This window comes from Malaclemys terrapin, chromosome 11, assembly GCF_027887155.1.
Source record: "Malaclemys terrapin pileata isolate rMalTer1 chromosome 11, rMalTer1.hap1, whole genome shotgun sequence".
Classification (NCBI taxonomy): domain Eukaryota; kingdom Metazoa; phylum Chordata; order Testudines; family Emydidae; genus Malaclemys; species Malaclemys terrapin.
In genome coordinates, this window is record NC_071515.1 from 50,964,003 (window position 1) to 50,987,148 (window position 23,146).

Sequence of the window (23,146 nt, forward strand, 5' to 3'; positions counted from 1 at the left end):
TGCTGCTAAAAATCAGGCCACTTATTTAGATAAATATGGTTTTATGTGTCTACCGTTGGACACACACATTTTAAAATGTTGACCTAAGTAAATTCACACAAATTCCATGGTAGAACCAGGAACAGAACCCAGATATCATGAGTCCCTGTCCTGAGTTTTAGCCATAAATCATCAGACACTGTACATTGTGGACTGGATGGCCCATGGGATTGGTACTTGCGTGCAAAGCCTCTGCCTGCTAGGTCACTTTCTTAATTTCCTGTTGCTTCTTCTGTCATTGACTTATTGGGAAAATTTCTTTAAATGTGTGCTTATACACACAGTATGTCAAATATTTTTGTACAACACTGGATTTGGGAAATGTAACTTTTGAAGGTTCACTTGATATTCAAAGTAAAGTAAAGGCTGATTCAGTGCAAAACTAGGGAAATGTAGTGAATTTCCATAGAGTCTGAGAGTACACCAGGCAATCAGAGTTGCTGTGTGAGAAAACCTTTAAACCCTGCACTGCTTTTCAGAAAGCAAGTCTGTAATTATTTTAACGTCATTCCTATCCCAACCTTCTGTCCCTCGGCTATATGGGTGGGGGGAAGGGACTGAGAGGAAGAAAGGAGTTGACATCATATTAACAGAAATGACACATTTTCCACTCATTCCGCTCAGCTTTCACGGTTCAGAATTATTTCTGTTCTTCTACTGGTCTGTGGATGTAGTTTCATTGACATGATCTCCCTGATTTTGAAATTCATAAACTGCAACTCTTGGAAAGGATCAAGGAGATCAGAGAACTGAAATATGTCACTTATCAAAGTTAAACAGGGAAAGGCCTTAAATAGTATCCTGAGTGAGCCATTTTTTAATAAGGTAGTTACCAAATCACTGACTCAATTCCCAAGCCCAAAATTGATATAACCCTGCCTCTAGGGCAGGAATGGGCAAACCTTTTGGCCCGAGGACCACATTGGGTATGGAAATTTTATGGTGGGCCATGAATGCTCACAAAATTGGGGGTAGGGGTGTGGGAGGGGGTGAGGGCTCCAGCTGGGGTGTAGGCTCTGGGATGGGGCCAGAAATGAGTTCAGGGTGTGGGAGAGGCTCTGGGTTGGGGCAGGGTGTTGGAGTGCAGGGGAGGAGGTGAGTACTCAGGCTGGGGGTGCGGGATCTGGGGTGGGGCTAGGGATGAGGGATTGGGGGTGCAGGAGGGTGCTCTGGGCTAGGACTGAGGGGTTTTGAGGGCAGGAGGAGGATCAGAGCTGGAGCAGAGGGTTGTAATATGGGAGGGGGCAGGGGTGCAGGCTCCAGGCAGCGCTTACCTCAAGCAGCTCCTGGATGCAGCAGCATGTCCCCCCTCCAGCTCCTATGTGGAGGCTCAGCCAGGTGGCTCTGCGTGCTGCCCCATCCACAGGTGCAGCCCCTGCAGCACCCATTGGCTGCAGTTCCCAGCCAATGAGAGCTGTGGGGGCAGCGTACAGAGCCCTCTGGCTGCCCCTATGCATATGAGCCGAAGGGGGAACATGCTGCTGCTTCTGAGAGCCATGCAGAGCAATGGCAGGCATGAAGCGAGGCAAACCCACAGCCTTGCTCCCCAGCTGGAGTGCCGGAGCGGGAGCTAGAAACTTGGGACCTCTGGATCATAGGTTCCAAAGCCAGAAGGGACCTGTGATCATCTAGTCTGACCTCCTGCATAACACAGGCCATAGAATTTGCCAAAGTAATTACTAGAGCATATGTTTTATGTAAAAAGGTGAATTCTCCCTCACAGACAATGACCCTTGGTAAATAGCTCCAATGGTTAATTACCCTCACTTTTTTTTTAAGCCTTATTTCCAGTCTGAATTTGTTTAACTTCAACTTCCAGCCATTGGACTGTGTAATACTTTTGTCTGCTAGATGGAAGAGTCTATTTTCAAATATTTGTTTTCCATGCAGAAATTTCTAGACTGTAATCAAGCAACCCCTTGACCTTCTCTTTGCCAAGCTAAATGGATTGGAATCTGTCACAATAAAGCATGTTTTCTGATCCTTTTTTCATTTTCATGGCCCCTCTTTCATGGCCCCTTTAACAATATTCTTCTAGAATTATGGACACCAGAATTTAACGCAATATCCGTCAGTGTTCGCACCAGTACCAAATATAAAGTAACTTCTCTACTCCTACTCCTCTTAAGGCAGCCAAGGAATGCACTAGCCCTCTTGGCCACAGCATTGCAATTGGAGCTCATGTTAGAGAGAGACTACTGTCTCTAAATTTTTGAGTGTCTGCTTCCTAGGATGGAGTCCCCCATCACGTAAGTATGGCCTATATTCTTTGTTCCAAGATGTGTATGTTTAGCCATCTTAAAATGCATATTGTTTGCTTGTGCCCAGCTTAACAATAATCCATATCATTCTATCAATGATCTGGCCTCTTCATTATTTAACCATACTCTCAAATTTGGGGTCATCTGCAAATTTTGTCTGTCTTCTTCCAGGTCCATTGATTTAAAAACATTACATAGTATAGAGCCAAGACTGATTCCTGGGGCCCCCAATAGAAACACACCCACTTGATGATGATTCCCTGTTCATTTTAAGACTTGTTAGCCACGATTTAATGTGTGCCATATTCCTTTTTTTTCTATTTAACCAAAATGTCATGCAGTACCAAGTGATATGCCTTACCTAAGTCTCTATTACATCAACACTATTACCGTTATCAACCAAACTTGTAATCTCCCATTAAGATCCCTTTTCATGAGAGCTGCTTCTGCCTGAACTAAAAGATCCAGCGCACTCAGCCAAGGATGGAGCAGGCTCATCAATCTCTCATTGGCCAAATTGCCACTAGAGGGGACAGAGCACAACACCAAACAGGCATAGCTTACATTAAATTTTATTTGTCTAGTATCTAGTTAATACCAAATTAGCAATGAGCACGCTCAAGTCATTATTATACTGAAATGCATTTGCTATCTTGTCAACTCTTCACTCAAAAATTAATCTTTACAAAAATCAATCTTCTTGTTTTGACGTCAATATATTTTAAAATGTTTTGATCTAACAGCAATCTGTACCCTATTACAAACAATAAATAGGGGAAGAAAAACATCTGCTAGACAAAAAAGCAGAACATTGATTAGTCAATCTTGCTTGTGCTGGCTCAAAGAGGACAAGTGTACAGGGATTAGTGGGGGTAAAATATATTACACAATTCATCATTTTTAATTATAGACTTCAATTATGTGGAGAATAATGATTTGCATTGAATCCTTCAGTACCTGCAAGATGAAGGAGAACAACAGTTAAGGAAATTATTAATCTGACCATGAAGCAAGCAAGTTCAAGCACTGCCTACTTCATTACAAAGCAAAAACAAAACAAAGCTTGAACTAGTGGAGTGATGTACTGTACTAAATGTACCATGTTACTAATCTGTATGGATTATGGGGTGAGGTAACTGCATATAAAACCTTTCACTTCTAGGGCTACTATTTCAAAATGCAGCTCACATCAACTGTGACTGAATTGCTGCTATCTGACTTTTTTCCCATGGTTTTGGTGGGCTGCTCTTTGAAGTGTAATAGACTCAAGCTTTGTCTACTTAGGAAATTGGATCAGTTTATAAACTTTACTAAGCTAGCGAACGGGGTGGCCAACGGGAAGGGGCGGCACGTACAGGTCTTCGGCGGCAATTCGGCGGCGGGTCCCTCAGTCCCTCTCAAAAACGCTGGAGCCAGCCCTGCTAGTGAAAGTGGAGTCCTTATGCACATAAATTAATCTTAAACTGGAATAGGAGTGTCCATGCAATGGGGCTGCACCAATTTAGTTAAATCAGTACAATTTTCTCATGTAGACAAGGCCTCAGTTCTATTCCTGATGGACAGATGTTGATATTACAAAGCAAACATCATGCTTAGCACTAATTGGTGTTGCTATAGGGCTGACCTACCTCGAGCACCCTCCTGCAGCACACTCTGGCATGCCAGGTGCACCTGCCTCAGTTTCCTTCCTTCAGAATATCCAGTAACTTCCCACAAAATTTCATGCCTCAACATTACCTTTCTTTGGGGGCAATTTATTGTCAAAACAAACCATGCAAATCTGTCTCTAACAAAATTTACCAACATAATCCATTTATTCCCCAGTATACGTAGTCCTTACAATCCCATGACGTGATGTCCCACATACCGCACACCAGTATCATTTGCCACACTTAGATTCCTAGTCATCCTCTTCTGTCCCTCTGCCACAGGAGCCACCCAGCCTGAGTATAACCTCACTCTTCCCAACAGGAACCCTCACAGCCTCTCTGTGGGGAGATCTTCCTCACCATGGAAGGAATCCCTCGCTCCCACTGCCCTCTCCTCTCCTGGATCCAGCTCTCTAGCACAGAGATGTCAATGAATAAGCCCCTCTGCTGCTTTCTGGTCTTCAGCCTCCTCCAGTTCTCTGGACGTGGTTCTCTGGCTTGGGGAAGTCAACCTGCCAACCTCTCCTTAACTTCAGACTTCCCCCAGGACCCATATATGGTCTCCTAGCTCCAGTAGTTCTCATCTACCCCTTTTCTTGACATCTCATGAATCGGAGCTATCTGTGAGACTCTCCCTCTTAGGTTCTCTGATTCTTTGTAGCCCCAGGCACTGCCATAGCCTCTTAATAGGCCAAATGGGAGCACCTCTTCTGGCACAGTGGATATACATCACTTACAGTGGCCAGCTGCCCTGTGATAGGCATCCTTATGGAAAATCTGAGCCAAGTTAGAAGAGGCAGGGAAACCAAACTATCCCCTGGTACTCCTCATTCCTATTGCCTATGCTTGCCTGGTAGAGAGGTAAACCGAAGATTTTTGTCTTGTGTGATCAAGCCTGTATCTTTCAAAGGCTTTACATTCACTTAACTATTATAATGTGGGCATGTGTACACATGGGGCTAAATAGGTGTACATTCAATAGGTGAATATGGCACCTAGGTGGGTGTGGGGGTGAATATGGCACCTAGGTGGGTGTGAGGAGTGGTGAGGAATGGAGATGGCAGCAGGGACAGCCTCTAGCCCTGTTTTGACATGTTACCATTGGCCCTTTAAATCCTGGCAATTGCCTTGTTTGAATGCATTCTGTCAGCTTTGTTGTGGTACAATTATTTCTCTTCCCTAATGAGGTGCATTCTCTGTGCAGAAGGGGGAGATCATCTGACCTTGTGGAGAATGTTCCTTGTCATCCTGGGACTAGCGGAGGGCCCAGTGCAAGTCAAGGGAATCTATGTCTAGGGAGTGCCTAGAAGGGAAAGGGCAGAGAATGGTGAAGGAAGCACATGCCCTACCCCAGGCTCTATGGGAAATGTGCCCCAAAGTTAAGCAAGCCTTCCTTGTATCTCTCAGCATGGTGGAATGCATTCTTAAGGAGAGACAGCAGAGGCCTTCCGGTCAGCCTGGCTCCAAGGAAGCACAATGCGTGGGAACTGGGCAGGGGAGGGGGGGATGAGCATTGTGCAAAACACAGTGTGAGCTAGTGAAGTGGTATATGGCTTCTTTGTGTATTGCCTACCGCCCCTAAGCAGATAGTGTGTTAAGAATCATGGAGCCTCTGTAGGTCAGCTAGTTGTCTCTGACCTTGGCTTTTCCTTGAGTTAAAGAGGACACCTCTCCTGCCCAAAACTTCCTGTTTAAGTCCCTCAAGTTTACATGTCCCCCTACCATCATCTGGTTTCTTTGTTCTGCTTCTGGGAATTTTTCCTCAGAAGGTGGAGGGACTAGCATCTACCATCTTCAGCCAACCCATTGTCCCACGATTCTGCCACCTGCATAAGCAACCAGTAAGATTTAGTGACTATCTTCCCTGGTTCCACATGCAGGTATTCCATGATGCAGCAATTTAATAGCTTCATAACATCCATCTGAATTCATAAATTGTACATTGATTCCCCAAATCATCACACACATCAAATGAACAAGATACATGTTAGTCTATTCATAGAGCAGATGTCTTGGAAACCCTGACCTAATTCAATTTATTTTTACAGAGCAGCTTTCCCACAAAGTATCTCAGTGCTTTAAAGTGAGAGGAAAATGATAAGAAATCTGCTGGTTAGTGAAAGTACTCTTTGACTATTACAATGCTTTCAATGCACTGCATTTCATTACTTTAAATTGTGGTCTATTCGGTACAGATATGGGCAGAAATGTATAATACTCTGCATAGAAAAGAATGCAGAAATACCACATTTGTTTTGTAAACATAATAAATATAAATCTTCTAAAGTTTTCTTTTTTTAAAAAAAAAGCAAAGGTGGGAAACATTAAAATACTGGAGTTGTGTATCAACATGTGAAAGATATTCAGTGGGCAAAAGAGAAACTTAACCACTTTATTTACTACGTCCTGTAGCACATTGGTTCTCAAAGCCGGTCTGCTGCTTGTTCAGAGAAAACCCCTGGTGGGCCGGGCCGGTTTGTTTACCTGCTGCGTCCGCAGGTTCGGGTGATTGCGGCTCCCACTGACCACGGTTTGCCGCTCCAGCCAATGGGGGTTGCGGGAAGCCACGCAGGGCGAGGGATATGCTGGTTGCCCTTTTTTTGCTACCTTTGTGCTTCTGCTCTGGAGCCTATGGATTATTCTCCTGACTAAAGGCTTTTGCTGATGGTATCCCCTTAGGAAGAATGTCTACTGAAGTGTGATATAAGAATGTTCCAACTGGGAGCTGTAGAAGCTTGAAAGATATCCCCATAGCATTTTTGAGGTAGCATCAATGGATGAAAAGTCTGTGCATTATTAATCCTGAGTGTCTAACTACTCCCACGTTGAATTTGGAAGCCAAACAAAGAGGCAGTGAAGCATTAACCTCTCAGAATGGCCAAGGCCCATAGTGACACTAAACAAGTGATAGCATCCAGTGGTAAAAAGAACAAAAGAAAAGGCAAAAAAAACAGCCTGACCTTACTGTCATTTTTACACTTACAATTTGATTTGACTTAGTGTGAGGTTTTGCTATGACCCACTGACTAGTTCTCTGCATACTTAAATGTACTTGATTTTTTGCTTGAGTGCATTGGACACAGAACTGGTGTCAAATTTGGCTTCATTATACCTAACTATCAAGTGTCATGTTTTTTTTAATAACTTCCCTTACAGGTGGTTGGGGTGCAACCCTTTTAGTCTTAGTCAGAGGCAACAGAAGGAGCCAGATTCTGATCCCCACTTTGGCTTCTTTGCACCAATGACTTACTTTGTCATCTTATCGCTCCATTATCTAGTATTTATAGTAGTAATTAAGGAGGGAAGTAGACTAACTTGAGTACCCTGAAAACTTACAACTAACACTGTAGAGAGATCAGGGAGAAAACCCTTAGCCCTGGGAACCATATACAAATAAAATAGGGGTTTTTGGTGGTATCAGAAATCATTAAATGGTCTCTCTGAAAGTCAAACCAGAATTCCCTTGTGTTAGTCAACTTAGGGATCTTTGGGAGCTGGCTGTGACATGTAGGGCAGGTTAAGTAAAAGCTGTGGATAAAATAAGAGCATTGCATGTGACCTGTATACATTGCAAAACAAACAGAGCTGAAGTGCTTCCAGAATCTACAACTTAGCCTCTCAAAAATAAAAGTAGCCAATGATGTGAGCTAACCCCATCTTCATGAGTTTCCATATGATAAAAATAATTACTTACTCGGTTTGCTGAATCCCCTGGCAGCCATGAGTTCAGGCTATTATCATACTGTTTCATGTAACACCGCTCTCCAGTGTCTATCATGTACATCAACAGTGGCCTGATGATTATTGATAGTTGGATGAATTGCTATTATTTATGATGCATGTTGCACCATAGGTGGGTATCTTGTTTTACACACATCTGAGAAAATAAATGCACAGTAGCCTGGCACTTGCAATGTATAGTCTGTTTTAAATTAAGGAGAAATTGTAACAGCCCTTGAAGACGCGAGAGAAAAGAAAACTAGGGGAAATAGAAAACTACTCTTGGCACAGTGATATTGACAAGAAATTCAGGTCATTGATATTATTGCGGTGTATGATTTAATGCAGTTTGGACTAGTAGAGACATTCTAAATTTGATTGGGTATGATTGTCTATGAAAAAGAGAGTGCATGACGAAGTCCAGAAAATAGTAAAATACTGACTTTCAGCTACTACTGAAATCAGAAGCACAATTCTCCTTGAACTTGATGTAGCTTCTACACCAATACATTTTGGCATTTTAACGGAGGCTGGCAATGTGGCAGGAGGATGTGCTTGTTCTCTATGAATACACAGTATTTACAGATTCACGAGCTGTGATGAACTCCGTTCAGCAAACAGCTGAACCTTCCTGGGCTTTTTTAATTGGCAGTTCAAGCATAACAAATTAAACAAAAGTTATATTTAGCGCTATGAATAATTCTGGATTATGAAAGAACATGCTGTACAAGACCCACACAAAAATGTAATAAATAATTTGCAAAGCTTCTCTCCACCTGAGTATTGTTTCCCTTGTGACATGGGACTGTTCACTTTTATAGGGTTGATAAGTTGATGTGCAGCAGTTTAGAGGGTTTTTTGTTTTGTTTTTTAAAGTTTATTGCTATTGAGAAACATTGAAGAAAGTGGTGAATATTTCAGCTATCTAGGGCACAGCCCTTTTTAGATATTCCCTTTTCTCCTTTATTTTTTCCCCTCATTCATTCTTTGGAGTACAGAGACAGAAGATCATACATTGTGGTAAGGAAAAAAGTATTAGCCAGACCACAAATTGGGTAAGTTTGCCAAAAAGGTTTTATTTCTCCACTTGATAGAAAGGAAACACAAAATGGGTGTTTTGTATCACTGGACTCATCATTTGGAATTAATGTCAGGGTCTCTATAAATCAGCTAATTGAAATAATGATTATGTTCCATCCTAACTGATTTTTTTTTCTTTTTCTTTTCCCCCATCCCCTTATTATGGGCCAAAAACAACAGACCTTACTCGGGCAAATGTTTCACTGAATGCAGTGGACTAAATCCTGGTCCCAAAAAGTTAACAACATTTTACTTCAATGAGGTCTTCAGGATTTGATCCCATTGGGTAATTCACTAACTGCTCCACCTAATGACATACAGGAAACTCTTAAGCCTAGAAATGTACTTACTTGGCAAAGACAAGAGGCCTGAGTCTGTGCTCACTTACCTTCGTGTAAATCATGAGTCAAGAGTCAGAATGGTATAGGAGTGGTGGTAGTGAGAGAATCTGGCCCAGTATACACAAACTGCTGTTTTTGTTTTATATTTAGTTTTGATTTGTGGATGAAAATTTGAAACCGGAAACTGAACATGGTGATGTGTTAACTTTTTGGTTTCTGGGAAACATTTCATGAACTATAATACAGAGCTAAAGTATTTCTTGTAAGGAGAAAGATGCAAGGGTGAATAAAAGATTACTTCTGTTATCTAAATTCAGGACTATTTGGAATCTAATAAATTAGCTTCTTGTGATACAAAACCTATTTTAGCAATCAGATTTTTAAAATGATAGGAATGCTGGAGTTTACATACCAGATCTGACTATAGGCTCATAGTCTGACTTTGTGCTCAGTGGTAATTTCTCTTGATGCTTCAAAAAACCGCAAATGGTAAACATGTTCCTCCCCATATATAGACATACATGATAAACCTAGCCATTTTATGAAATACTGTACATGGGACACAAGAACCTGCACCAGAACCGCAATGGTTTCAGTGCTGTCTGTTAATATGGGTGGGGAGGCCTTTGTCAGTAAGCAAGTGAACTAGTGTGCAGCTGGCACTAGATGGTTTCCTTCTGGCTGTCCTGATCCTTGTAGTGGTGCTTTAAATCTGAAGGATGAAATTTGATTTCCCTGTGCTATAAAGACAATTTCTATAAAGGTTGTACTCATCCCTGTTGGTATTGCAATGTCCCAAAAAAAGAAAAGCAAAAAGAAAAACCTCACCAGGTCTCATCATTACCTGCTAGAGCACAGCCTTCATAAATTAGGGTTGCTTCTAACGCTTGCTTCCATTCCCTGTGTATATGTGACAGCCACCCTATTGGCTGACACACTCGGGACTGAACTACAGATCATCAAAGATAAACCATGAGCATCTGTAACTAGCTAGTTACTGTTGTAACAGACTCCTTTCCATTGAGGATCAGGCATAGAGGGGGACCTATAAACCACTGGTGAATGTGTCACTGTGACCTTAAGAAAGCCTTGATATCAGCTGGCAGAGAGGTCACTGTTTTGTAACAGCAACTCCTATCAGGCCTGACAACCTTGCTACAGTTAACACATTGCTGTTGTAGTATTTATAAAGAACGTTGTGTGAGATCTTAGATGAAAGCTGGGATCATACTGGTCACTAATATCATTATGAAATGTAGACACTGATTTTATTTAAGATGTTAGGTCTATATACTGAAAATGTCTCTATAATTAATAGGTGTTACTCCCCAGCAGAGGTCAAAACGTGTTTTTTGTGTTTTTTTTTTTTTTTTTCCAGACAAAGAAATGTATTTTCAGATGTCTGCCTAGATTCATATGTAGATTAAGCATCATAAAGCCAACACGCTGAAAGCCCTATTTACATGTGAAAGTCAACAGGAAAAATAGGTCAGCCAGGGGCAAGGTGTGTGTGTGTGTGAGTGTGTGTGTGAAATGTGAAACACAGGATTATAAGACATCATAGCTCCCCAAACTGTAGGGGCAGTGTGTGTGGAGCAAGGTTAAGGGGTGTGTGCAATGGAGCCCCGGCCAGCCCTCACAGGGGGCAGGGAGGGAGCGCTACCCAGCCCTGCTCTGCCTTCAACCCAAGCTCCTCTACTGAAGTCTTGGCTGTGCGGTAATGAGTGGGAGTGGCGTGAGCAGACTCCATTATTGGTAATGGATGGCATGATAGGAAAGGTTTGCTCACCACTGCTTTAGCGCTAGCAGCCCAAAAAGGGACCTATAGGGGAGAAAACAGTGAGTTTGGGGAAATAGAAGAAGCAAAAAGACACTGCTCCTTCACAGAGAGCACAAGGACCATGCTTTTTGCATTCATGAAAGGTGGATCCTGGCCATGTGAGCTAGTGATGCTAGGAGGCTGCTTTTAAGTGAGAACTTGCTTTAGACAAGGATTTTAACCTAAGAGTTAAGTTTAGACTTGAAGCCTGATGTACCTTTTTGTTTGGCATGTAACCTGTTCTTATTATCTTTACACACTTGCTCTTAAATCTTAATGCCTGTAAATCAACTTTTGTCTTTAATGTAAGTAGATTCCAGCTTGCATGTTGTCATACTCAGTAATGCCTTGAGTACGCTGTGAGGTCCTAGTGAGAAATAAGCTCATTTATCTGCTGCCATGTCAGAACATTGGTAACCATCTTGTCTTTGGCATCAAGCCTTCTTTCCCTGCAATGGCTGCTCAAAATTCCAGGTTGACTCATGGCTTGGCTGTCCCTTGGGACCTTTTAGGGGCAGGAAAGGAAGAGAGGCTTGCAATTGGAGTACCAGCAGTCGGGCCAGAGGGAGGGGGCCCATTACCAGTGATATAGCAAATAAAATGCCCCCCTTCTCTGTCTGAGGTGGAGAGGCTTTTGTCTTCACCTACGTGGGCACCTCTGCTGCCTGCATTGCCCACGTTCCTCTGGCTGCACAGTGGCGGGATGTGCCTTTGTCGCCCCGTATGCATCCAGAGCTTCCTTCCAGCAGTGCCTGTGTCTAGCCTTCGAGATCCTGCCAAACACTTAAAGAAAAGTTGAGGGAAGAGGGGGAAATAGGAATGACTGACAATAGAAAGACCTTCCCCATCTCTTTAGTGGCTAAGACCTGCAAATATACTCCTCTCTTGTAAAGTCCTAAAGCTTCTCAAGAGGATTTAAGCCCTTCAGCTTGTAATGTTTAAGGCTATTTATAAGATTTTTATGTAACTTATTCAATTAGGAGAAGAGGCATAAAAATTGTGGAGCTCAAAGTTCTGTTTTGCCAGTATCCAAGATGATATTTTTAAAGTAATTTAGTGCATGCTACATTTCTCCAGGCCTTACTGAAAACTTGCTTTTCCATAGCTGTTCTTAATTTGTCACAGAGCAGTTATGCGGCATTGTGCAACATACAGTAATGTAGAATCATAGAATATCAGGGTTGGAAGGGACCTCAGGAGATCATCTAGTCCAACCTGCTCCTCAAAGCGGGACCAATCCCCAAACAGATTTTTACCCCAGTTTCCTAAATGCCCCCCTCAAGGATTGAACTCTCAATCCTGGGTTTAGCAGGCCAATGCTCAAACCACTGAGCTATCCCTCCTCCCTTAAATCTACCATGTCTACACAATAAGCCTGATTCCCTCTAAAAATATGAAATGGAAGGCACATTTTCCTCTATAAAGCTGCTATTTGTTTACACAAATTTACTTTCATCTGAAATCTGATGTTGAGTTTCATAAATAAATAAATAAAGCAGTGTGTGTCTAAAGTGTCAGAATGGGAGATAGAGCTGTGCTAGTATCCTCATTAATGGTAAACTGGATTGCCTGCCTTAGACTAGAATGGAAATGGTTTGTAGTTCCATCCTTATCATTTGCTCTAGTTTCTGTTCTTAGAAACTTTTGCCACAAGCATAGATTAATGTTGTGCTGTTTCTCCTCTAATCTTTGTTATGCTAATAAGCGTGGAGTAAGAATAAAAATACAACCTTTAAAACAGATTTCATCTTCAACATACGTTGAGAAAATACATTCTACCAATCCTGCATTTTTAATAAGATCATTAAAATGAAGTCTGAACTACCTGCCCATAAATTAATTCAGCATCATATACAGGGTATCTGAGACACAGACAGCATGTTATCTATTAAATCATAAATTAATTGTGTAATTGTCCCCACACTAGACAGCTATTTTACACTATACCTCTTCAGATACTTGGTAATAACCTAGATATAATGCAGATCAAATTCTGAATGCACTTCATCTTCTGGGTCCCATGGGCTGTAGCACGTGTTTGTGTTCCCAATAACAATAGAATTGTAGGACTGGAAGGGACCTCAATAGGTCATCTAGTCCAGTTCCCTGCACTCAAGGCAAGACTAAATAATAACTGGACCATTCCTGACAGGTGTTTGTCTAACCTGTTCTTAAAAATCTCCAGTGATGGAGATTCCACAACCTCCTAGGCAATTTATTCCAGTGCTAAAGTACCCTGACAGGAAGTTTTTCCTAATATCCAACCTAAACCTTCTTTGCTGCAATTTAAGTCCATTGTTTCTTGTCCTATACTCAACGGTTAACGTGAATAATTTCTCAACCTCCTCCTTATAACCTTTTATGTACTTAAACTGTTATGTCCCCCTCCCAATCTTCTCAAGACTAAACAAACCCAGTTTTAAAAATCTCTCAGATCATGTTCTAGACTGTAACAGTGCTGACTCACTGCTGCGGCAACTCCTGCTGGTCGTGCTGGGAATTAACTCTCTTGGACCACCAGGTACCTTTTACTATCTGTGTCTCACTCGCCATTACTTCCACTTTCTCCACCATCTGGACCCATGTCGTTCCCAGACTGCGGCATCCTCTTCGGGACACGGCCCTCCAGCTGTACCCTCCCCCGCTGTCTCCCCCTCAGTCCTTCCACTTGCCTCAGCGGCTAACTGCAATCTCTAGCCCCTGGCTTCAGGGGCAAACTGCAGTCTGGATTTAGGCCACTCTCCTCATTGGCAAGTAGTGGTAAAGGGGAGGGGAGACCCAGACCCACCCGCTACTCTGGGTCCCCACCCAGGGACCCCATAGCTGGCAGCCACTTACTGCCCCTTCTACTATTCCCGCTGCCTATTTTCCCTGGGCCACTTCCTCTGTAACCCTAGCACCTTCCCTGCCCTTGGTTCCGGCTCTCAGTATGGCCATGGTCAGCCAAGAGCTCTGCTACCCAGCCCAGCACTGCAATATCCCCAGTGCTCCTTGGCAGACCTTTGCTGTACCCAACCAAAAGAGTGAGAGCACTGTTATTCTCCTTCCTCTTTGCCCTCCAGGAAGCAACTGCCTCTTGCTCTGCTGAGCAGCCCTTTACATATGGGTTGCTCCAGCAAGCCTTCTCCTGATTGGCTGGGTTCTGCGCAGCCTCTCCAAGGCTGCCTTAACCCTTCTCCTGCCTGTGTTGGGCAGCCAGACCACCACTCAGACCTTGAATAATTTTTGCTGCTCTCCTCTGGACTTTCTCTAATTTGTCCACATCTTTCCTGAAATGTGGTGCCCAGAACTGGACACAATACTCCACTTGAGGCCATATTAGCATGGAGTAGAGTGGAAGAATTCTCATGTCTTTCTTGCAGTGCTCCTGCTGATACATCCCAGAATACGGTTGGTTGGTTGCTTGCAACAGTGTTACACTGTCGACTCATTCAGTTTGTGATCCACTATAAACCCCAAGCATTCAAAAGTCATGATCCAAAAACAATATATCATGGTAGTTTAAAATATTATGAGTTTGGGGTTGTTTTTTACTTATCTGGCTTTTTAACATTTAAGCTTCATGTTTTTAAGCTTTTCTTCACAAGAATAAAATAAATCTTTTTAAAAATGAAAGCTGAGATGATCATATCATCTCTCAGGGAGCTGGGGCTTCATGAAGAACACCAAATATTGTGAGGCTTGGAATAAGAATGGCAAGAATTGGCTACACTTCAATAAACACTCACATGCACAGTCCAAAAGAAAAGATTTACTAGGACTGACCGAAAGGAAAGCCTGAAAGTACACCAGGTATAATGGTTTAGTTACAACAAAAATTAACATTCCAGGCTAAGATTTTCAGAATTCCAAACTTTCAGTGATTTGTGGGGATCACTTTCGGATATCACCGCTTGAGAGCTCTTAAAGGGATTATTCCCCCCCCCCGCCCCAGAGGGTCAGTATTTAGCAATCGCTCCCTATTGTACCTTTAAGTCACCGTTCCCACTGAGGGTATACCAGATGTGTGCTGCCCAATGAGAGCTTCAGGATGCATTGTGTATGAATTGGACACATGCTTCCCAGAGTTATAAGTGGTACAGTGATGCTGTGGCCCCAGTATCACTTTGAAGATGGTGCAGGATCGGCTCTTTAAGCGGAGGAGGAGCAAGCCTGTGATCACCTTCTCTTGGGAAGGCTAACCCCAAAGTGTTTTGCTTTGCATAGCCCTTTCACTAGGTTGAGATTGTGCCTGGTCCCTGTACAGAGAAGCCTCCTTGCATTCTATCTCCTTCATATACTAGCACAGGGCTGGGCACAGTCTAGTCGTGTGTGTGTGTGTGTGTGTGTGTGTGTGTGTGTGTGTGTGTGTGTGTGTGTGTGTGTGTGTGTATGTATGACAAAAGTCTTGTGTATCCGGAACAAAAGACTGGGATTTTGTTCACTTTATCACAAATGTGCAGTGCAGCTGGAGTACAAACTATACAACCACAGATTTGTTACAGAAGTCTGGATTTCAACAAATGACTTGCCATTGCAGCCCAGTTTTCAAATATGAGTGCTGTATTAAAGTTTCCAGAGTGTGAGCTTAGGCATGTAAAAGCAAGCATCCTGATCTAGACAAATTATTTGAAAGCTGGGTTCAGTTAGTTGTTAACTATATTTCCCTGGATGGAAAGGCATTCCTGAAAGTACCCAGTTCTGGAAGATGACTTCCAACCATGAAGCATGTAAATTAGTAACAAGTAGCCTGCATAAAGGTGCTGATATCTAACTTTGGTCCTACACGCATTTTGGTTGTTCTTCTATTGTATATTAAATCGTAGAAATTTTATAGGCAGAAACCACTGCAATCAACAAAATAAATGAAAGCATTATCTTTATAAATGTTATCAGAAATAAGTAGTTTTGCTAGTACCTGGGGATAGGAGGCCAAGAGTTAGTTAGTTAGGCTTTTTTAATATGTTTGTTTAAAAAAAAAACACACACACAAAAAATTACTTTATTGCTGTTAAACTTTGATCTTGGATTTTCTTCTCTTTTCTGTAATGAAAGATTGTAATTATTACTAATCCCACACTTCTTTTAGCAACAAAATTCAGTTGCAATGTGTTTTTCAATGCACAGTGTATTTCTATTCTGATTAGGGAAGAATGTTTTTACATTAATGCTTAAATTGTAATTTGGGACACCGCGCCCTATCCCTCCTCATTGCTTCCATGCAGAAACTAGATGGTCCTCCACCTGCTGCTCCACACATCCCCTCTCTCTCTGAAATCCCTGAATATGCATGAACAGGAATGAAGAGCTTGTTCAGATCTCCTTTGGGCTTTGCAAGGCCTTACGCTAGGGAAGAGGTTGGAAGATATTTCTCATGGCCTTTGGGAAGCAGTCACTCAGTAGCTCCCTTATTCTTGGCCTTGTCTGAAGAGCAGCATCCTGCGGTTTCCATTCTCCAGACAGAGTGGCAAAGAGGAAGAACAGGCTTCCTCCCCCCACTGTAACATGGAGAAGAACAATCTCACCTCACTCTCCTGAACAGTAGGATTAATGGACTATTGGAAATAAAGGCTTAGACCTAGAGCTGGTCAGTACTTGGAATTCATGTTCCACAGGAAATTCTGAAACGTCAATGACTTTTTGTTGTAAATTGGAACCAAATAAAGTCAAAATGTTCTGTTTTGACTTTACTGATTCACCTTTAACAATATAATTTAATACTATGTCATATAATCGAGATGAAAAAAATTCATTTTGAAATTAGGCCTTATTTTTTAATTATATTATAAAATATAACTGATCTGTATTCTAACTGGTAACATTTGTATAGTTATATAACTGAGTCTAAATTAAATAAAATGAAACATTTAGATGGTCCTGAATCAAAACACTCTTTTCATGGAAAATCTCAATTTTTTAGCTTTTTGATCCAAACTGGGATTACATTTTGTTTTTAAAGTCTGAAGTTCTGGTTCCTGACTGGTTCTACAAAAGTATCTTTACATGGTCCCTTGTGAACAGCTTGCAGAATTTCAGTATGAGATTGTGATAAATGAAGGGGAGGGGGGAACTCCCTTTTATGGACACCCAGCCAGCCAGTAGCTATATAATCCCTCTTAGTAGCTGCTCTCTAATTGCTCTATCTGTAAAGAGTTAAAAAGTCTCTCTGCTATGCATAGATAAAAGGAAGTGAGTGGGCACCTGGCCAAAAGAGCCAATGGGAAGGCTAGAACTTCTTAAAGTTGAAAAACTATTCCCCTTTTGTCTGTCTGTGGCTGTTCACCTGGAGAGAGGGGACAGGGCAGAGATATGTTGTAAGAAGCTTGGGCCAGGTATGAAAAATCATCTGTGTCAGACCTAGAAACTACTTATTTAAAACCCAGATATGTAAGTAGATCAGGAAATGTCTAGGAAGACGTGATTTAGGTTTATTCCTTTTATTTCTTCATGGTTTGTGGATTTCTCTGTGCTAACCCAAGGTGCTTTTGTTTTGCTTTTCACCTTTAAGCTGTGACCCTAAGAAAGCTATTCTTGATGCTTAATCCTTGTAGTTTTTTTCCCCTCTAAATCTAGCAATAACCTGAGCTCACACATGTATTTTTCTTTCTTTTAATTAATAAAATTTACCTTTTTTAAGAACAGAATTGGATTTTTTGTGTCTAAGAGGTTTGTGCACATGTTTAAATTAGCTGGTGGCAACAGCTGATTTCCTTTGTTTTTTCTTTCTCAGCTCTTCCTCGGGGAGTGAGGGAGGGTGAAAGGGCTTGAGGGTACCCCACAGGAAGGAATTCCCAAGTGTGCCTTCCTGGGCTCTCAAAGGGGTTCTGCACTTGGATGGTGGCAGCATTTACCAATCCAAGGTCAGAGAGCAGCCATAACCTTGGGAGTTTAATACAAGCCTGGAGTGGCCAGTTCTAATTCTTAGAATCCTTGCGGGCCCCCACCTTCTGCACTCGAAGTGCCAGAGTGGGGAATCAGCCTTGACAGAGATGAATGAGGGGATGGAAGTCTGTTGCTTTGCTTTCCTCTCCCTACAAAATCCCTATTTTCTGATACCAGCAGGCAATATAAATTCCTCAGTGTAGCTGATACAGTGTTGCAGGTCCATATACAGTATAAAGTACTAACTATGCTGCAAATGCTAGGGCATGAAAAGTGAAAGACCTAAACGCAGAATAGCAATTGATGCTCAAGAACTCTTGAGGTACAACATCAACATCGCTGCTCTCAGCAAAACAAGACGTGCAGATGAAGGCCACTTGAGGGAAGAGGGTGGCACTTTCTTCTGGAAAGGAAAACCAGCAAGTATAAACAGTGTTGGATTTGCAATCAAAAACCTTCTAGTCAACCGCCTGACTGAGCTCCCTGTCAGCATCTACGAGCACCTTCTGACCCTTTGCATCCAATTGGTCAATAAGTCATTTGCCACTATCATCAGTGCATATGTACCAACTCTTGAAGCTGAAGAAGAACAGAGAGAATCTTTTTCTATACTGACCTTGATAAAATTTTGTCATCCATTCCAGAAACAGATAAGATAATCCTCTTAGGGGCCTTTAACACAAGAGTTGGCAAAGATTCTAACATATGGAGTAGCACCATTGGGACGGAAGGAGTGGGCAAGACCAATTCGAATGGCTTGCTTTTACTCGGCAAATGTGCAGAGCACAACCTTGTGATCACAAACACAATCTTCAGAGAAAACGACACATACGAAACAACTTAGCAACACCCCCACTCAAAACAGTGGCATCTCCTAGACTATGTCATTATAGAACGCAGGACCTGGGTGACTTGGACATCTCTTATGTCATAAGAGGAGGTGACAATTGCTGGACTGGCCACCACCTGATGAGGTTGGTCATGTCCATCAGGATTGCACCAAAACATAGAAAACAATCCAAATCACACAGTTGGCAATACAATATCCAAAGACTTCAATCCTCAGTGCACCAAGAGAACTTCCAAATGCTCCTCAGTGAAAAACTGGCCCTACGCACACCTGGAGATGACAACACAAGTGTTTAAAGAAGACTGGGAAGCCCTAAAACAGACTGTCCATGAGGTTTGTAAGGAATCCATTGGCCTTGCTATCTGCCACCATCAGGACTGGTTTGACGACGACGACAACAACAACATTGAGATTACAGCCCTTTTGAACCAGAAGAGAAAAGCTTTCTGTGACTGGCAAAACCAACCACTATCCAGTCAGAAGCAGAGCTCTTTCCATCAGCTCAAAGCTGAAGTTCAAAGGAAGATCCAAATATCAAAAACAAATGGTGGGAGGACAAAGCAAAAGAAATCCAAACATTCGCTGACAGACATGATATGTGGGCAGCAATCGTGGCCCAAGCCTGTCTTCCAACACCACCTGCAATGTCTGCCAATGGTCCTGTGACTCAAGAATCGGACTCCTCAGTCACCAAAGGATCCATGGAAAAAATAAAACCTGTGAGAGATCATGCTTGACTTTTGAGGGATTGCTCACGATGATAGCATTTTCAGCATAGTTAGTGCTTTATACTATGGCATGCTGGTTCTTCAGCTCAGAGCAAAATAGTCTTAGTATTTATTTTTGAAACGTTGACAATATGCTTGGTAATGTACCAACCATAACATAAAGACCACCTCTGCGTCAAAGTGTCTAAAGTCTAAAATGCAGATATTAAGAAGGTTAACCTAGTGGGGGGAGAAGGTGGGAGCTAGCTCATATTTTATTTTATTTATTTATTTATTTATTTTTAATCTGGCACAAATAATGAGCCAATTTGTCTTGAGGCACCCTGGAAGTTTCAGTGGTGATTTTGAAACACAGAACCTAGGTCACTTGGTAGTAAAGGCAATGTCACTACAGGTGGAACTTTCAAAAGCGCCTGCACTGTAGGTCAAATGGCTGAATTTGACTTGTCTGTAAATACAATTTTAGACATTTGCCTGGGGGCTTAATACTATCCCCAAACCACAGAGGCCTTCTCGTAGGTTACTCTGCCACCTCTTAACAAAGGAAGGGAATAACCAACTGAAGCAGGAAGAGAGATGAAAATCAACATTTTAGTGTATTTTTTGAGTGGAAAAAATATTGAATATTTTACGTGTGACTTACCTTCCAAAGACCATGCTGGAATTTGTGTGCCATTGGAGTATTAAACCAGGTTTTTATTTACATGGGAAAGATAAATTCCAGGCCCCTTCCCCACATTCCAAATATGCATTGCTATGTGAAGCACTCTTTAGTGTGGACACTGAGCCTATAGCACTCAGCAGTCCTGCAGTCACTGAAATAGAATTAGGGCTAGACCAGTGCGTCTCAAAGTCAGGCCACCGCTTGTTCAGGGAAAGCTCCCGGCAGTCCAGGCCGGTTACTTTATCTGCCACGTCCGCAGGTTTGGCAGCTCGCCACTCGTACTGGCTGCGGTTTGCCGCTCCAGGCCAATGGGGGCTGGAGGAAGGGCGGCCAGCACATCACTCTGCCCCCGGTCTCTGGTAGTACAAGTGGCTCTGAGGTGTCACTCTTGCTCCTCCCACTATCTGGTGGCCAGTGGTGAGCTCAATTTCTCCCTTCTGTGTGGCAGTAGAAACAGCTTCATGAGACTCATCGAAGATGGAGCACTCCCTCTTCTCTCTAGTGATAGCAGGAGTGGGCTTAGGAAGGGGAAACGCCTCCCAACCAATGCTCTGTTGCCGCAGGATCTGTAGTTTGAAGATGCAGTTACCAGCCAGCTGCAAAAATGGGCATAGAGGTTCTGCAGTGATCTGTAGGATGCTGCATGTATCTTTGCTGTAGAGGGACACCTCTGGAGCTTACCCTCCCTCCTGTTCTTTCCCAACCTATTTGGACAGATCTAGCTAATTTAAGCAACTGAAGTTGCTAAGCAACCAAATTACTCTCTGCACCACACAGAACTCTCTAACCTTGAGACAGATGTTGAAATGTTTCCTTGTATGCCTTGTCAGCAAATCAAGAAAATCTTTTTTACTTAGATTTTTTTCCACGTGTAATAAAAATCATGTACTAAAAATTAAATAGGAATAGGAGTTCCTGCTTGGGGTTTTACAGAGGTTTGATTGAGCAATTGAGACTCCTAAGGGTAAGTGCAGCAGGCTTTTACCTACTCTCTTTGAGTCAGATAGTATCTCCCCCAGAGTCATCTTACACAGCAGCAGGTCGTCATAACCCCCCATGCTTTGAACCATGGTCAACATGGTTCCCAATTGACTGATGTCTCCCTGCTCTCACTTAGCCGCTCACTACCAACTGCCCACTCAGAGAGACCATGAAACTACATCAGGCAAGGCCTACCTTAATCCCTGATTTGGAGGAACACTGGGATCTCTGCTTGGGCTGGGCTTTGTATTTAAACCCAAAGAGTATGAGAGAGCTGTCTGCACAACTGGGCTCTACCTGGCTGCTGCTTGGACCCCTTATCTGCTGCTATAGACTCTGATCTGCCTGATTCTAGGTATCCTGACCTTGAGTGACTCAGTCCAGGTTAGTGCAACTGGCTTCTGCCTGACCCATGTTCAGGTTACCAGGACTCTCCTGAACCATGTTGCTAACTGCTAGATCAGGGTGCCTATGTCCTGGCATGACAAGGGACACTTGGACAGATCTCTTTAGTGCACACTTTCAGTTATCTGTTTCCACTGGTTTGGGTTCACCAGTGTCCTTGTTAATCAAGTCTTGGGCGTGCGCGCAGTCATTTCTACCATGTCAAGATCCACTGTTTTGTTTTTTCCCCTGACTGTTAAAGACTTTTATTTACACACATTTGCCAGGGGGTCCTCTCATGAATCAGTAACTGGATAAAAAGACAGGAAACAAAGGGTAGGAATAAATTATCTGTTTTCTGAATGGAGAGAGATAAATGGCAGTGTCCCCTAGCGATCTGTACTGTACAAATATTCATCAATGATCTGGAAAAAGGGGTAAACAATGAGATGGCAAAATTTGCATATGATACAAAGATTTCTGAAGAATTACAAAGGAATCTTACAAAACTGGGTGACTGGGCATCAAACTGGCAAAATTCAGTGTTAAGTGCAAAGTAATGCACATGGGAAAACATAATCCCAATTATACATACAAAATGATGGGATCAAAATTAGCTGTAACCACTAAAGAAAAATCTTGGAATCATTGTGGGTAGTTTTCTGAAAACATCGGCTCAATGTGCAGTAGCAGTCCAAAAAAAGCTAACCATTAGGAAAGGGATAGGTAAGACAGAAAATATCATCATGCCACCATATAAATTCATTGTACCCCCACACCTGGAATACTGCATGCAGTTCTGGTTGCCCCATCTCAAACAAGATATATTAGAATTGGACAAGATACAAAGAAGGGCAACAAAAATGATTGGGTATGGAACATCTTCCATATGAGGAGAGATTAAAAAGACTGGCCCTGTTCAACTTGGAAAAGAGATGACTAAGGAGGGATATTATAGAGGTCTATACAATCATGAATGGAGAGAGAAAGTGAATAAGGAAGTGCTATTTTCTCCCTTTATCACGTAACACAAGAACCAGGGGTCACCCATTGAAATTAATAGGCAGCAGGTTTAAAACAAACAAAACAAATTACTTCTTCAGACAGTGCACAGTCAACCTGTGGAACTTATTGTCAGGGGATGTTGTGAAGACCAAAACTATAACTGGGATCAAGCAAGAATGAGAAGTTCATGGAGGATATTTGCTTGGCTGTTAGCCAAGATGATCAGGGATGCAATCCCAGGGCCTTCGTGTTCTAAGTCTCTAACTGCCAGAAGCAGGGGCTAGACAACAGGGGATGGATCACTTGATTAAATCCCTTGTTCTGTTCATTCCCTCTGAAGCATCTGGCACTGACCAGTCGGAAGATGGGATAGGAGGCTAATGGACCATTTGTCTGACCCAGTATGGCTGTTATGTTTATGTTCACCCTTCCCTTACTTGTCTCTTGTACGGTGCTGTGTTGCTCCTCCACTTTTGTGACATGCTTCACCCCTCCTCTTCTGTGTACTGACAGGTATCAGGTTTTAGGCATGCTAATCAGTGGGGCCTGATCTTGAAGGCATGCTCTGAGGACGTCTACAGGATGAAGCCCTACTGGCAACAGACCGAATGGGAGTGGGGAAACACCTAGTTTGAGATTCCTGCTTTGGAACAATGAGGGCTTCAGCTTGTGCTAGCGCTCCAAGCAGCTGATCAGCTGTGGGGTAGCATTAGGGCTTAGTTGCCTTTGCAAATGCTGACCCAACGGGGGGGAGAGGGAGGCAG